This window comes from Microcaecilia unicolor, chromosome 2 (genome assembly GCF_901765095.1).
Source record: "Microcaecilia unicolor chromosome 2, aMicUni1.1, whole genome shotgun sequence".
In the NCBI taxonomy this organism is placed as follows: domain Eukaryota; kingdom Metazoa; phylum Chordata; class Amphibia; order Gymnophiona; family Siphonopidae; genus Microcaecilia; species Microcaecilia unicolor.
Genome location: NC_044032.1, coordinates 297174740 through 297191430, shown reverse-complemented (window position 1 = coordinate 297191430; position 16691 = coordinate 297174740). Strand labels below are relative to the sequence as shown.

General features: G+C 43.4%; 1 long non-coding RNA gene across 1 annotated transcript in view; it reads left to right on the top strand.

Annotated features, from left to right (window-relative positions):
- LOC115462429 overlaps positions 1-15774 on the top strand; it is a 44928-nt gene extending 29154 nt beyond the window's left edge. The window contains exons 2-4 of the long non-coding RNA XR_003940842.1: positions 8825-8917; positions 14716-14791; positions 15737-15774. This is a non-coding gene — a long non-coding RNA (uncharacterized LOC115462429). The remainder of the gene's footprint in view (positions 1-8824; positions 8918-14715; positions 14792-15736) is intronic.
- The last annotated feature ends 917 nt before the right edge of the window (positions 15775-16691 follow it).

Below are 16691 nucleotides of genomic sequence, written 5' to 3'. Positions count from 1 at the left end.
CTACCCTTCCCTATAAACCTTCCCCTGCATATGTCCTTGTTTCTCCCATAAAATATCTATCTTCCTCTTTCTTCTCACTCCCCAAGCATTTGTCAGCATCAGCCTCTTCTACTACCTCCCAGCATCTGCTAACATCAGCCTCATTCCAGCCCCAGTATCAGGATCGGCACCCTTCCAGCCTCAACCCCCTTCTCCAAGTCTTAGTATCATTATCTTCCCCATCCAGCCTCAAAATTAGCCACATTCTATGCCATCCAAAGGCCCAGCCCCTTTCTCCCAGTCCCAGGTTCAGCATCACACCCTTCTAATCCCTGTCTCTGCGTCAAACAACCTGCCTACACCCCCTCCCCAGGCCAGATTAATCCATGCTCAGCAACAGTAGCCTGTTCCTATGGTTGCTTCACTCTGCCCTTCCACAAACTGTGCTGCTGCTGCTGGCATTGCAGCAGTTTTGAAACTTGAGAACAGGCACTTCTTGACTTGCTGTTTCTATTGAGCCCTATTCTCACATTTCTAACCTGCCACAATGCCAGAGGCAGCCTGGCCTGGCCTATGTAACAGCAGAGTTGTAGGAGAGAAGAAGCAAGTTCTTGCCACTGCAAAAGACGAGCCAGTGATTCAGGCTTTTAGTGCCTTTAAGTTTTTACATCGTGAGCCAATACCTTACTGACCCATACCTTAAACTGGCCCTGGTAATGAAAGCAGAAATTCCCAGTGAAAGTACTGCTAAATATTGACTTGACACCAGTGTATTTTTCTGTAAGCTTGAGGCTTCTTATCTGGTTTATCTTGTTTATTTACTCCATCCCCTCTGCAAGGGATAGAGTCTAGATTGTAAAGGTACTTATCAATGTGGGCACTTGCTCACTGGTAGTGGACTCAAAATTGATCTTGTAAATTTAATTATAACATTCCATAATGTACATAGCTTAAAAAAAAATCTTTATTGAATTTTTCAAAAAACAATAACGTCTACAATGCAGTACTTATCCAAAGGAAATAACAATCCTCATCCTAGTTATCATAAGAAACAAATACATAACATAAAACGTAATATCAAAATAGTAACATAGAGGGAGTCTGGTTGTCCACTGTGGCATGTCTGTGCATGCACTGAACACATCACATGGCAGTGACTGACAAACATTAATGGAATATATACCACATGTGCTCAACCAATCCTTTCTCTTTTAAAAACACAGAGGCTTGCAGGCTAAAGGAATTGGAACTGCCACTGGTCCATGAGACCATGTGCCTCAGAGGGTGTAGAACTGGGCTGTAGAGGGGTCATAAGCAAGGTGGGGCTAGTCATTAGCAGCCACAGGGCTGCCAAGTTACCCAGTTCCAGGAAGCAGAGTTTTAGTCCTTTTTTTTCTGACAATGCCATCCTGAAGCATTATGGGATCTGCAGCACTAATATCAATGCCTGGAATCAGGGACTACAAATACCACACTGCATTGGGATATAATTGAGAAGGCCAAAAATCCTTCTTCCTAAAACTAGAAAACTTGGCATCACCGGAGCAGTGGCAGTCATGATATCAATTGTGAGCCAGAGTGGCAGGTCTTCCTTAAGATAGGGAGGAGAAAACCTGAGGATCTTGCTGGAAAGGGTGCAGAGAGACTGAAACAATTGGAAAGTGACAGTTGGAAAGAGACTGTAGTAAAGGAAGGAGGGAGGCTAGCACACTAGATTGAGGAGTGGTGGGACACTGAAGAATGGGGGGGGGGGGGGGTTGAAGGGAGTCTGGGAGATTAAGAAATTTAGGAGGGGGTGGAAGAAGATTGGGAGACAGGGGTGAGGAGGTAGGGAAAAACTGTGACAGACTGAGGTAGGGAAATCACAACCATAGTCCAGGACAAAATTTAATCCTGCTTGTCTGACATTGCTGCTTGGATGTCTCAACGCCATCTCAAACTAAACATAACTAAAACTGAACTTCTCATTTTTCCTCCTAAACCAACCTACCCTCTTCCCCCTTTCTCTATCTCTGTTAATGGCTCTCACATCCTCCCTGTCTCCTCGGCTCGTAACCTTGGAGTCATCTTTGATTCCTCTCTCTTCTTCTCTGTGCATTGTAACCAGGTGCCCCTAGGTGCAGCCAAGGATAGAACAATCTCCTTCAGCCACAGGCTCCCGGCACAATGAAGAAATAGATGTCCACCAGTAACTTCAATCTTAAGGACTTTTATTCTATGCAGGTTTCTAGTACACAGTTCCAACAGCAGCATAGCACATACCAGGATTCAATACAGGCTTACAGGCTCCAGTCTGGGCTCTTTATCCAGTGCACAGTAAACAGTAATTCAATTTCCAAGACAAACAGTTCTTTCAGTTCATCATCACAGTTCAGTCACTAAGCAGCATTTTCTACCTTCTATCCTCTTTACCTTCAGGAGAGTTCAATATTTTAGGGACTCCTTCTACCCAAGGGTTTTCCCCTGCATCAGCTTCCCAGTGAATTCAATACTTTTGGGACTTCCTCTCGCCCAAGGAATCTCAGCCTGCTTCAGTACTTTAGGGACCTCCCTGCCCAAGGATTTTCAGCCTGTAACTACCAGTACTTTAGGGACCTCCTTGCCCAAGGGTTTTCTGCCTGCAACTCCTTCTCTCCTTCTGCTTCTCTCTCCTGAACTGAACTGAACTCCACCCTGGGACTCCTTCCCACCTGCCTAATCAATCCCTGGCTTCAGCTACCACAACCAACCATTCTCCTTTCATTAGCTTCCTCACACCCAAACCAGCTGAGTTAAGCATTAAACTAATGAGACCAATGATGAGCTCCTGCACACAGGGTTTCCTAACTCTCTTTCCACCTAGTGGCAGCCACTCTACACAACCTGCCAGCCTACACCCATGTCTTCCCTGATTGTAGCTAGGAGTCCAGTCCGGGTTCTTCATCTCCCCCTCTGGCTCCTTGCCTGCAATGCCTTCTGGGACTTGTATTTCAGACTGAAACTGCCTTAACCCAACTATCCTGGATATGACTTTATCACAGCATATTCAACAGATCACCAAAACCTGTAGTTTCATTAGCAAAATTCGCCCCTTCCTCTCGCTTGGATTATTGCAATTTACTTCTCACTGGTCTTCCTCTCAGCCATCTCTCTCCTCTCCAGTCTGTCCAAAATTCTGCAGCACAACTTATTTTCCGCCAAAATCGTTATACCCACACTAACCCACTCCTCAAGTCACTTCACTGGCTTCCTGTCCGCTTCCGCATACAGTTCAAATTTCTCTTACTGACCTTTAAATGCTTCCATTCTGCAGCCCCCCATTACCTCTCCACTCTCATCTCTCCCTACATTCCTCCCCGTGAACGCCGCTCACTCGACAAATCTCTCTCGTCCCCCTTCTCCTCTACTGCTAACTCCAGACTTCGTTCCTTTTCCCTCGCTGCACCTTATGCCTGGAATAGACTTCCTGAGCCTATACGTCTAGCTCCATCTCCATCCGTTTTCAAATCTATGCTAAAAACGCACCTTTTCACCACTGCTTTTGACTCCTAACCACTACTCAATTTGCCCTCCCCTTGTTCCTTCTCACCCAGTACTTCCCTTGTCCTTAATTGTTTTTGTCTGTCTGTCTGTCTTATTTTTAGATTGTAAGCTCTTTTGAGCAGGGACTATCTCTCTCTGTGTTGGATGTTCAGCGCTGCGTGCGTCTGTAGCGCTATACAAACGTTACTAATAATAATAATAGGGAGCACAGAAATAGTGGTCTCCTAGCTATTCCATGTCAGAGTAGGGAGCAGGTAGCAATCACCCACCATCAATTTGACCTCCCTAACCTCCTATGCCCTCATCAAATTAAACAGTTACACTCTGCCTTTACACCCATTGCAATGCGGTGGGGAAAAATACAGCAAGGTATTTCTATTTGCATCTCAATTTCACTCTTGTAATGTGTTACAATTATAAACATGATTTTGTTAAGTAAGATGGTATCTGTATTTTCTAAGTTTAATTCCACAAATTAAAAGAGGATCATGCTCTTTAGGCTACATTTTTGACGAAATATGACTAGAACTGACATTTCCAGTGCTTTTGGAATGCTGGATGACATGAAAGCATTCTTTAGCTCCATACCCTGTAATTATGATTTAGCTTACATGGCTGATGAACCAATTAATCAGATTCAAGTAAAATCATTAAGACATTGTAAGGGTGTGTTCCATTTCCTGAAATTAAAATGAAATGGAAAAAAAAAACATTAAACACATGTGAATTAGACTTTTTTGAAATCAGAATTTAGGACCAAATATAATTTCACAAATAATGTCAATGGGATTATGTTTGGCTCTTAAACGAACAGAATATATATAGGGTTTTGGGTTTTTTTTGACACACATAAAACATCAACAAAGAAAAGATTTTGTGGATCATGAGCTCTTGAGAGTGGAAAGATCTTTTCATTGGATGATATATCTGTTCTCGATGATATACACAATTCTTTATTCCCAAAGCTCATTTCCTGCAACCTGTTTTTTTTGTTATTGTTGGTTTTATTGACAGATATTAGAACCTACAAGGATAAGTTTTCCCCAGAAACAATGTATCTCATTTTAAGCCAGCGTGACCATTCTATAAAATTATGTGCCCATGCTACTACAGAAGGACTGTGAGACTGCTGCGAGAGGTCGCGGGCAGCCATTTTCTGGATGCACTTTCAAAAGGATATAAACCAAATGCTGCCGATCCAGAAGATGGCTGTTATAACGGGCAATGTCTTCATCATGAAGTCTATGGGGATAGACTTAGGGGTCCTATTACTAAGGTGTGCTAATGGATATAGCGCACACTAATGATTATATTCCTATGGGCATCTTATCATTTAGTGTACACTAATCATTACTGCGCGCTAAATCTGTTAGTTCACCTTAATAAAAGGACACTTTAAAAATCTAAGGAGTCCTTTTACTTAGTTGTGGTAAGAACTAGCATGTTCTTACCACAGCTTAAAAGAGCTTACCGCAGGACACGCTGAGGCGTCCTGTGGTAATTTAGCAATCTACACATGCAAACACAGAGGGAGTGTGTCTGGGGGTGGAGAGTGGGCATTTCTGTGCTAATCAGTTAGCATGTCTGCATTACCATTCACTGATTAACACATGATTAGTGCATGAGCCCTTACTGCCTACAATATAGGTGGCGGTAAGGGCTCATGCACTCATTTCTGTTAATGGCTATGTGCTAATGGTAACATTAGTGCATATAAAAAGATTCTCTTATGGAACTAAACAAGATCAATAAATAAGTATATTAAAAATAAGGAGGAAAAAGCCTCAAGAAGCTCCCAGCTACAAGCAGCAGGAGCAGGACTGCTTCATCATTGGTAAAAAAAAAAAAAAAAAAAAAAACAACCTCCTTCCTTTAACAAACAGACCGTGAGCTATTCTCTCCTACAGATTTCTGGTCATTTGACCCTGATGCAGCTAGATGAAACACTGGCCAGGTCACGATCTGTTTATTGAAGGAAGGAAGCACTATACAGCTAAGAATTGATAGCTGGTTAAGTCATTTTGATGAACTGTTTAAGATATTTTTGATGAGGTTGTCCTTCTCAAAATACTGTAATCATTTTTAAGGAGGTTTTTTGCCAGTGATGACGCAGTCCTGCTCCCGCTGCTTGTAGCTGGGAGCTTCTTGAGGCTTTTTCCTCATTTTCAATATGCCTATTTATTTATTTATTACATTTATACCCCGCGATTTCGCACACATTGCAGGCTCAATGCTGCTTACATAGTAACAATATAAATAATTACAAGGTCGTAAGAAGAATGTACAATTTGTGGTAAACACAACATTAATGGGGTTAACAGATAAGTAAATTGAACATGGGAGGAATAGGGTGCAGAAGGAAATGAGTGTTGGGAGGTAGGCTTAGGAAGATGGAGAGGAATGGATATGGGGTAGCAGAAATAAGGATAATGGAAAACATGGTCAATGTATAACAATCGTCAATAAGAATCATGTGGGTATTGCTCATGTTAGTTCTATAAGAGAATCTTTTTTTTGGGGGGGGGGGGGGTTGTTGTTGCTGATTTGTGCTTGTGTGGTTCTCTTCTTCAACTTTTTGTGTAGTTCAACATTAGTGCATGGCCATTAATTTGGAAAATGGAATATCAGCCATTTTCTGCCTGTTGTAAAAATTGACTTAGCATGCAGGAAAGACCCATGTAAGGGTGCGCTAAGGACACTTTTTAGTGCAAAGCCCAAACAGAAAAACACTGCTCTTCTCAGATAGCAAATATAGGTTTAGGTACAACCACTGTAGCCATTCCAAAAGGAGAGGACGTAGAAAAATGGTTTATGCTTCCTCACAACCCTAAGGTGGTATGGTCCTGCTGCCCAGAAACTTACTGGGCTAGTGGGCGTCTTAAAAGATCTTTACATGTGGGACAGCCTTCTAGTAGAAATGATGGAGATGAGGATAATATCTACATTCCAGAAAGCATGTGACAACTGCAGAAGATCTCTGAGGAGAGGAAGGGATTGTAGAGCTTAAAGAAAATATGGATGGGCAGGCTGGATAGGTTGTATTTTTTTTATCTGTTGTCAGTTTTCTACGTTTTTATGTTTCTATATTTTACCAGCTTGTTCTTTGTGCATCTGAGTGTCTCTGTTTTGTATCTGGCTGCCTGATTCTGTAGAAGACTGAACCTCTCTGTATGAACCTTGAAGTACGTGACTAAGCCTCTAGGAGGCTATGGGTGGTTGTGAATGTGAGCATGTGCCTGGGCTTCTGTGTGCATGTTTGCATCTCTGGTTGTGTCTGGGTCTCTATATCTGTGTGTGGCTGTAGAACTGGTGATAGTTCTTGGGTATATTGGTGGTAACTCTGGGTGTCTTGGTGCGTCTAATTGTGTTGGTGTTGGATGATGTTTAGGATTAATGGACTGAATATTTAGTTTGTGTGAGAACTACAAAGAAACAGATAAAATGGCAGCAGATAAAAACCATATATGGCTTATCCAGTCTGCTCATCCATACCAGCTACTACTCTTGCTATCCTTTCCTTTCCCTTAAACATCTCTGTGTTTATCCAATGCTTTCTTTAATTCAGATTTGGTCCTGGTCTCTACCATCTCCACTGGGAGCCATTCCATGCATCACCACTTTTTCGGCAAATAAGCATTCCCTTAGATTACTCCTGAGTTCATCCCATTTCACTTTCATTCTATGCCCCCTCATTCAGAGTTTCCTTTCAATTGAAAGAGGTCTAAGTCCTGTGCATTTATGCCACTGAGGTATTTAAATGTTTTTATCATTGGAGGAGTAGAGGAGTAGCCTAGTGGTTAGTGCAGCAGACTTTGATCCTGGGGAACTGGCTTCAATTCCCACTGCAGCTCCTTGTGACTCTGGGCAAGTCACTTAACCCTCCATTGCCCCAGGTACAAAATAAGTACCAGTATATATGTAAACCGCTTTGAATGTAGTTGCAAAATACCACAGAAAGGCAGTATATCAAGTCCCATTTCCCGTTCTCCCTCTTCTGCTTTTCTTCTAAACTATGTATATTGAAATCTTAAGTCTGTCCCGTATGTTTTATAACAAAGATCACTGACCATTTTAGCAGCCATCCTCTAGACTGACTCCATCTTCTCTGTATGTTTATGAAGAATTGCACACAGTGCTCCAAATGAGGTCTCAAAGAATTATATATAGGCAGTACCACCTCCTCTTTTCTGCTGATCAGTTCTCTCCCCGTACATTCTCTCCTCAAGCATTCTTCTGTCTTTTGCCTTCACCTATTCTCAGCGCTTTTTTTGAGGGGGTACTTGGGGGTACTGAGTACCGGCACCTTTTCCATTGTCTGCTAAAATTGACCCATGGTCTCCAAGTTTTAATGAAAGAGCTCAGGCTCTACACAACAATTCTGCCTTATCATAGGTTCTGTTACTGGTTGCAGGGGGCCTGGCTCTTATGGGGTGGGTTCCTCAGTGATCACCCCAACCCTGAAGGGTGACCTGGCATTTGAGTACCGGCACCTTTTTTGCTAGAAAATATGCACTGCCTATTCTACCTGGTTGACCACCTTTAGATAATCAGAAACAATCAACTCCAAGTCCTGCTCTTCTTTTGTGTTCAGAAAATTGGGCTGCAGAAATTCAAGGTAGCCCAAATACTATATGGCTACCTTGAATTTCTGCATCCCAAATACATGACTCTGCATTTTTTAGCATGAAGGTGCATAGTCATCAACATGGACTGCCATTAAGTTATGTTACTGCTATCCCCAGTTATTAGTAACTAGGTCTCATAAAATGGAACCTGTGGTAAAACACCACAAGCTAGTTGTAAAATAAGACATCTTAATGGTAGCCCACATTAATGACTATGCCCTACATCTTAGCTGTCAAACTCTAGAGCAGGGTGTACAATTGAACAGTGCTTCAATGTAGCTCACTGCCGACAAAGAATGTGACATACAAGACATTTGGCTTTTTCAAAACATTCTTTGAGTGTCTGGATAGATTTTAGTGGGGATCTACTCTACAGCTCCGCAAAGACAGGTGACATTTTTAAACTTTTACCACAGGTTTAGAAATTTACTGAAAATCCATTTTTTTCTCTCTGGCCTTCCAGAGTTCATAGTCCAGTAGCTGTATGTGCTGTGTGAGCAGTTTTTTGTCTCTCTTCCTGTTCCTTTTCTCTAATTTGCTCTAACTTCTGTTATTTCTCTCTCTTGTCCATGATTGTAGCTCTTTTCCGTTCTAAATTCTTGATTTGTACTGTTAACCATTTTTTTGAAAAGTGGTATATCAAATATTTAATAAACATAAACATATCACAAGTTCTATGATTTTGCCTTAACCTTCAGGCAGCTTCCTTATGAAGAGGATCAGCCAGAGCCCCAGAAATATGCTTGAGGCTGCTAAAGACATGTAAGGCATGATAGGAGAAGGCAGAGGCAGTAAGTTATGCTTTGATTTTGAAACATTTTTAATGAGTAAATGTGACTTTATTTACAATCTGCAAGTTTATAGTACTTAAGGTTTGTGTGGGCTTCCATGACCTTGGACAGCAACCCCTGGAGAGCAGCAGCTGGGCTATTTGGGAACTGCAATGGAGTGGTCTGGGGGAATCCTAGCCTCTAAGAACAACATTACTTCATCTGGTACTTCATAGCCAGGGCCGTGCCGATGCGGTAAGCGGGGTAAGCGCCGCAGGGGGGCGCCCACCTCTGGAGGGCGCCGCCACGGTGCTTCCCCTCGCCCCGCGCCGCCGAGGCCTTTAAATCTTTTACCTGGTCGCAGCAGCGTCAGTGAAAGCGCTGCCGACGTCTCCCTTCCCTTGCACTCATTGGTTCCCTCAGTGTCCCGCCTTCTTCTGACGTCAGAAGAAGGTGGACACTGAGGGAACCAAGAGCGCAAAGGGAAGGGAGACGTCGGCAGCACTCCGCTTTCACTGACGCTGCTGTGACCAGAAGTAAAAGATTTAAAGGCCCCAGGGCGCGGAGGAAAGAGCAGAGAGGCATGGATGGGAGGGCAGAGAGACAGGCATGGATGGGAGGGCAGCAGCAGGGCCCAGGGAGAGGACAAATTGCTGGAAGGGGAGGGGAGAGAGGAGGATTGCTAGCTATGGATGCAGCAGGGAAGGGCAGAGAGGGATAAGGATGGACATGGGGGCCCAGGGAGAGGACAAATTGCTGGAAATGGAGGGAAGGGGAGAGAGGAGGATTGCTGGCTATGGATGGAGGAGGGAAGGGCAGAGAGGGACAAGGATGGACATAGGGGCCCAGGGAGAGGACAATTTGCTGGAAATGGAGGGAAGGGGAGAGAGGAGGATTGCTGGCTATGGATGGAGGAGGGAAGGGCAGAGAGGGACAAGGATGGACATGGGGGCCCAAGGAGAGGACAAATTGCTGGAAATGGAGGGGAGGGGAGAGAGGAGGATTGCTGGCTATGGATGGAGGAGGGAAGGGCAGAGAGGGACAAGGATGGACGTGGATGGGAGGACAGGACCCAGGGAGAGAGAAGAAATTGCTGGAAATGGATATAGAGCAAGAAATGAAGAAGAAAGGAGGAAAGTAAAGAAATAAATGGAAAGGAAGCCCTGGAAATGGAGTTAAGAGGACAGATAGCAGCAGACTCAGATACTGGGCCAGCATGATCGGAAAAAGAAAGTCACCAGACAACAAAGGTAGAAAAAAATCATTTTATTTTCATTTTAGCGTTTGGAATATGTCCACTTTGAGAATTTACATCTGCTATCTTATTTTGCAATGTATAGCAATTTGTTTCTACGAATATTGCTGACAATTTCTGTCAGTGTAGCAAGTGGTGAGCGATCATTTTCACTGGGGGGGGGGGGGGGGCGCCAACTGATAGTCTGCAGGGGGGCACCAGAGACCCTAGGCACGGCCCTGGCCAGGGCTTACAGCTGGTGGAGGGCAAAATTAACAGCTAGAAGCCTTGCAGAAGAGTGACAAAACTCAGGGAAACAGGAGGAAGAAAGAAAATGAGAGAAAGGAAGGGTGGGAACTAATGTGGTGTTTTTATCTGCTATCATCCACAATAAATGTTTCATTGTGCATGCAGATCTGCAAGGCTCACTTTCTCCTGCACCATCCTTTCATTCGGGGAGATCAGGCATTCTGCACAGGCAGCAATCAAGGGGGCATACAGCATGGAGTTCAACCCTAGCAACTTTGTGTCTCTGAAGGAGAAAGAATGATTTCTCTCAAGTCTTGCTGAGTACCTTCACGTGGTGACTCCATTGTATAACATCTTTATCAGATCTCAGCAAGGTGACAGTACAGTTGAAGTATGGTTGAAAAGAAAAGGAAGAATATATACTGGCTGCACATTGCCCAGGATAGAAAGGGGACCACCTATAGCTTACACAGTAGGAACAGCAATAGTGCAGATCAGAGCTTAGATGAAAAGGAAGTGGAACTGGGGGTGGAGCAAGGGCAGGAAGTGTGGATGGGGCCAGAAGTAGAGGAAGGGCCAGGGCCAGGGTTGCCAGATTGGGCAGTTTTCCGCAACCCGCCGCAGGAAACGTTTGCCCGCGGTGGGTTGCGGTTTTTTGGGCGGGTTTTGGGGCGGTTTTTCGGTCGGCAGGGGGTGGGGCTAATGGTGATAGAGGCGGGGTTTATGACGTTTTGGGCGGGGTTTGCCGACATATTGGGCAGGGCGATGACGGTGGGGGCGGGGCTGATGATGGCGGGGGTGATGATGAAAGGGGTGGGGCTGATGACGGCGGGGGTGATGGCGGAAGGGGCAGGGTTGATGACGGCGGGGGTGGGGTGTGTGCGGTTTTTGGGCAGGTTTTGGGCTGTTTTGGGTCGGAATTTTTTTTTTATATGGCAACCCTGGCCAGGGCCAGAAGTGAACTTCTCTTATACACACATCACTTCCTTTTATGGATCCATTTGTGGCTAAAAAGAATGCTGGTATGTAATATACTTGGAAAATTTGTATATTTTATTTTAAAAATATATGGTGCACATTATTATAAAGTGTATTTATAAATGCAACTTTTCTATCTCTTCAAACATGTAGACATTTAAAGTAAACACATAATCCAGGGCAAAAATTAGGGTCCCTGTTACTAAACCACGCTAGTGATTCTCAATGCGGCAAATGCAACAAAACCCATTTATTTTGAATGGGCTGCCTCACGTTTGCTGCGCAGGAATCGCTAGTGTGGTTTAGCAAAAGAGGCCCTTAATTGCTTATTTTAACATTAACTGATTTGATCATAAATGCAACAAGGTAGTGGCCATGGCACAGAGGGGTATAACCAGCAGAAGAAAGGAGGGGTTGATGCCCCTATTTAAGGCATTGGTGAGGCCCCACATGGAGTATTGTGTTCAGTTTTGGAGGCTGTATCTTGCTAAGGACGTAAAGACTTGAAGTGGTTCATAGAAAAGAGATGAAAATGGTATGGGGTTTGCATCTCAATATGTATGAGAGATTTGAGGACCTGAACATGTATACCCTGGAGGAAAGGAGAGATAGGGGTGATATGATATATACATTCAAATACTTGAAAGGTGCCAATCTAGAAACAAACCTTTTCCAGATATAGGAAGGTGGTAGAACTAGACAACATGAACTGAACTGAGGTTACAGGGGAGCTGACTCAGGAATTTACAGAGGTACTTTTTTCATGGAGAGGGTGGTAGATGTCTGGAATGTCTTCCTGCTGGAGGTGATGGAGATGAAAACAGTAATGGGTGGAGGAGTAGCCTAATGGTTAGTGCAGCAGGCTTTGATCCTGGCAACCTGGGTTTGATTCCCACTGCAAGCTCCTTGTGACCTTTGGTAAGTCACTAAACCTTCCATTACCCCAGGTACAAAAACTTAGGGACAGAAAAAGCAACTACATGTAATGTGCATAGTGCTGTGTACGTCTAGTTGCACTATAGAAATGATTAGTAGTAGTAGTAAAGAAATTCAAAATGCATAGGATAAACACAAAGGAATCCTGTATAGAAAGAATGGAACCAAACAAGCCTAGTCTCAATTAGATGGCAACACCAGTAATTGGGAAGCAAAGCCAATACTGGGCAGACTAACTAAGTTCTGTGCCTTGATCGTAGCTGGACAGATTTGGATGGGTTGGAGTGGGACTTTGATGACAACTTCAGTGGTTGGAGAACAAGGCCAGTGCCAAACAGATTTCTACAGTCTATGCTCCGGAAATGGGGTGGACAGATCAGGATAAAATATGAGTTTATCTTGTTAGGCAGACTGGATGCACCATGCAGGTCTTCACCTGCCATTATCTACTATGTTACTAGCTAGCTTATTTTCGAAAGGGAAGGATGCCCATCTTCCGACACAAATCGGGAAATGGGCATCCTTCTCCCAAGGTCACCCAAATCGGCATAATCAAAAGCCGATTTTTTGCATCCTCAATTGCATTCCATTGCGGGGACGACCAAAGTTCACGGGGGCGTTGGCAGTGTACCGAAGGCAGGATGGGCACGTGGTTAAGAGATGGGCATCCTCGGCCGATAATGGAAAAAAGAAGGGCGTCCCTCACAACCATTTGGTCAACTTTACTTGGTCCCTTTTTTTTCACGACCAAGCCTCAAAAAGGTGCCTGAACTGGCCAGATGACCACCGGAGGGAATGGAGGATGACCTCCCCTTACTCCCCCAGTGGTCACCAACCCCCTCCCACCCACCCCCAAAAAATTAAAAAACATTTTTTCCAGCATCTATGCCAGCCTCAAATGTCATTCCCAGCTCCATCACAGCAGTATGCAGGACCCTGGAGCAGTTTTTAGTGGGTACTGCAGTGCACTTCAGGCAGGCGGACACAGGCCCATCCCCCCCACCTGTAACACTTGTGGTGGTAAATGTGAGCCCTCTAAAAACCCACCCGAAACCCACTGTACCCACATGTAGGTGTCCCCCTTCATTCCTAAGGGCTATGGTAGTGGTGTACAGTTGTGGGGAGTGGGTTTTAAGGGGGTTTGGGGGGCTCAGCACCCAAGGTAAGGGAGTTATGCACCTGGGTGCAATTTAGAAGTCCACTGCAGTGCCCCCTAGGGTGCCAGGTTGGTGTCCTGGCATGTAAGGAGGACCAGTGCACTACGAATGCTGGCTACTCCCATGACCAAAGGGCTTGGATTTGGTCATTTTTGAGATGGTCGTCCTCGGTTTCCATTATGGCCGAAAACCAGGGACGACCATCCCTAAGGACGACCTAAGGACGACCATCTCTACGGTCGACCTAAATGTTGAGATTTGGGTGTCCCCGACTGTATTATCGAAAGGAAAGTTGGACACCCATCTTGTTTCGATAATACAGGTTTCCCCGTCCCTTCGCCAGAACATCATTAGAGATGGACGCCCTTAGAGATGGTTGTCCCCATTCGATTATGCCTCTCCACGGGTTTCGTTTTCAAAAGATAAAAACGTCCAAAAAGTGGCATAAATCTGCTATGAAGTCTGTCAGAAGTGTGTTCAAATCATTATTGGGCACATGTTAAGGGCAGGATATGAACAATTTTTGACATAAAGGAACAAAACAAAAACATCTAGGGCTATAAGTTGTATGTTTTGGTCTAGACCTATTTTATTAAAGAATAAGCTTTAAAAAGTGTCCTAAATGACCAGATGACCACTGGAGTGAATCAGGAATGACCTCCCCTTACTCCCCCAAGTGGTCACTTACCCCCTTCCACCCCCCCCCCCCCCCAAAAAAAAAAAAAATTGTGATTTAAAACATAACTTACTTAGCATGGTATGAGGTAAGACATGGACCAGATCAGTACCTTGGGCATATTTGGAGGCAGTTGGAAAACCACCCATTTCTTTATGTTTCTTTGTACCACCTGATATGTTAATGGCCTCATCAGAAGGCACTGTGAGGCCTTTGGTAGTATCAGTATTAATATGCAAGGAATGTATTATATCTGGTCTTCATCTGTTCTAGTGAAGCCTCTACTCATGCGAAAGGAAATGCCCAGGGGACTAATGTCCCCCTCGCTGCTGCTGAAGATAATATAAGCATGCTTTGTAAACTGATTTCTGTAGGCCTCTCTGACTTACAGAAATGAATCAATGACTCCACACTGCTTTGGGATATAAGTTTAAAACTTGGACTGGTTGAAAAGTCTTCCTCCTCGAACTGGGTAACTTGGCAGCTCTGTGGGCACTCATTCTTAGCTGAGTCCCTTTATCAACTTTTTTATTTAGGTGACTGTGCCAGTCTATCAGTAACTTTACATTGGCTGTCCATTCTGTCACAGAGTTCCAAGATGGGACGAGGGTAGCTCCTAGACAGGAACTCCTAAGACATGAATAAAATGAGAAAGAGTACTCAAGGTAAGTTTTGACATCACTGTTATCTCCAAGAAGTGAATAGAACACAGAAGGGCAAACAGTGTTTGACATGAAGTTTGAATTCTGAAGCATCAGGAAGAAAACAAAAACAAGAACCAAATGCAGTGAACCAGCAGGGAACAAGTCCAGACGCAGGGCAGAAATTTCCAAGCCTGTCTTAGGCTGGTTCCCACTGGGCCAATTAGGAAAAAGGAACTAATTTTACCAGAAACACAAGACACAACTAGCAGTGAACTAGCTAGAGCTTGATTCCTCAAAGGCAGAACGACTTCTCCTAGAAAACAGATGTCCTTCAACTCAAGATTCACTGCTTTGAAGTCAACTCATACCTGACATCTATTAATGATGCTGGAAAAAATCTGAAATGTTGGAAGTTTTCCTGTTTTGGATTAGAATAATATGAAACAACATGGGAAATGTTGTTTTCATTTCCTATGTGCTTTCAAATGAATGTGCATCCCTAAAGAATAATTTCAGACTTTATTACCTATATCTATCCAGTTGGACATGGGTCCAGTGGAGAGGTTGTTGTTTTTAAAGTTGCTACCCTCTACTCCAGCTTTTCAATTCTAACTTCCTTTCTTTCTCTTGTGACCTGTATTTTGTACTATTGTTTGCTTATTAACTATTGTACGCCACATTGAGCCTGCCCTTGGGTGGGAATACTGTGGGATATAAATGTCATAAATAAATAAACAAACAAACTATGATCACAAAATAGATCCTTTAACCTCCACTCTGTTCACATGGTACTGTTTCATCTCTTCTCTTGCACAAATTCAAATGACTCATCTGTAGATACTCATCAGGATTTACCATATCTACATTAACAATCGGAACTGACTATTATGCAATTCTTCAAATCATTCTCAGGGTCAATTCAAAGTGTAACATCCTATAATACTGTCTTTTTCTATTTTCAATCAGAACACTGCATCAATGATTTTATGGTATGAATACCGAAAGAGACTATCCAGGAATGTAAGACCTTTGAAGTCAAAATGATTAAATATTTTTACACCCAAAAAATGACTTTTGTGATCCATCTGCGGATTGTGTTTGGCTACTTCCACTCTTGTGGTTTATTCAACAGCATGTTAAAAACATACTAGATAATGATCTGTCCATGGGATAAGCACTATCCTTAATCAAATCTCTGCTGCCTCCCTCTCCAGGCATCCAGGAATGAAGTGGAAATCAAGATTTGCACTTCCTAGATGCCTGGAGAGCGAGGAAGCAGAGATTTGATTAACGATAGTGCTTACATGGGTCGCTTTACAATTTGATCAAAGTCAAAAGGCTATGTAGCTCTCAAAAACAGATCCTAATGAAGTCACCTAATAAGATCAACCTTGATAAATCAATATCACTATTTAAAAAGTGTATTAACCTAATTTGGGAGATTGATAATAAAAATATAGGGGTGCATTCTATATATGGCAACTAGAAAATTGGCGCCAAAAAGTGCTATTTAAGCTGTGCTTAAACTTAGGTGCAGTTTATAGAATAGCGCTTATGCCTTGGACTCACGCCTAACTTTTGGCATGGCCATTTGCACCCCATATTCTATTACAATACATGTAAATGCTAGGAAAACCCCTGTTCCACCCATAACCCTCCCATTTCCTTTCCCCCATTTTTTTTCTCATGCGTAAAATTTAGGCATGGATCCTGTGCCTAAATTATGTGCGTAAGTTCCAATTAAATCTAATTAGTGCCAATAATTGCTTGTTAAAAAGCCAATCATCAGCATTAATTAGCTTGTTATTCAATTAATTTGCATGTGCAATTTTTGTGGACTACTATAGAATTAGGGGGATAGTGGTTGGTTTGGGTTACAATCATGATGATCTCAACCCCATATTCAACCAACAAAAACCTA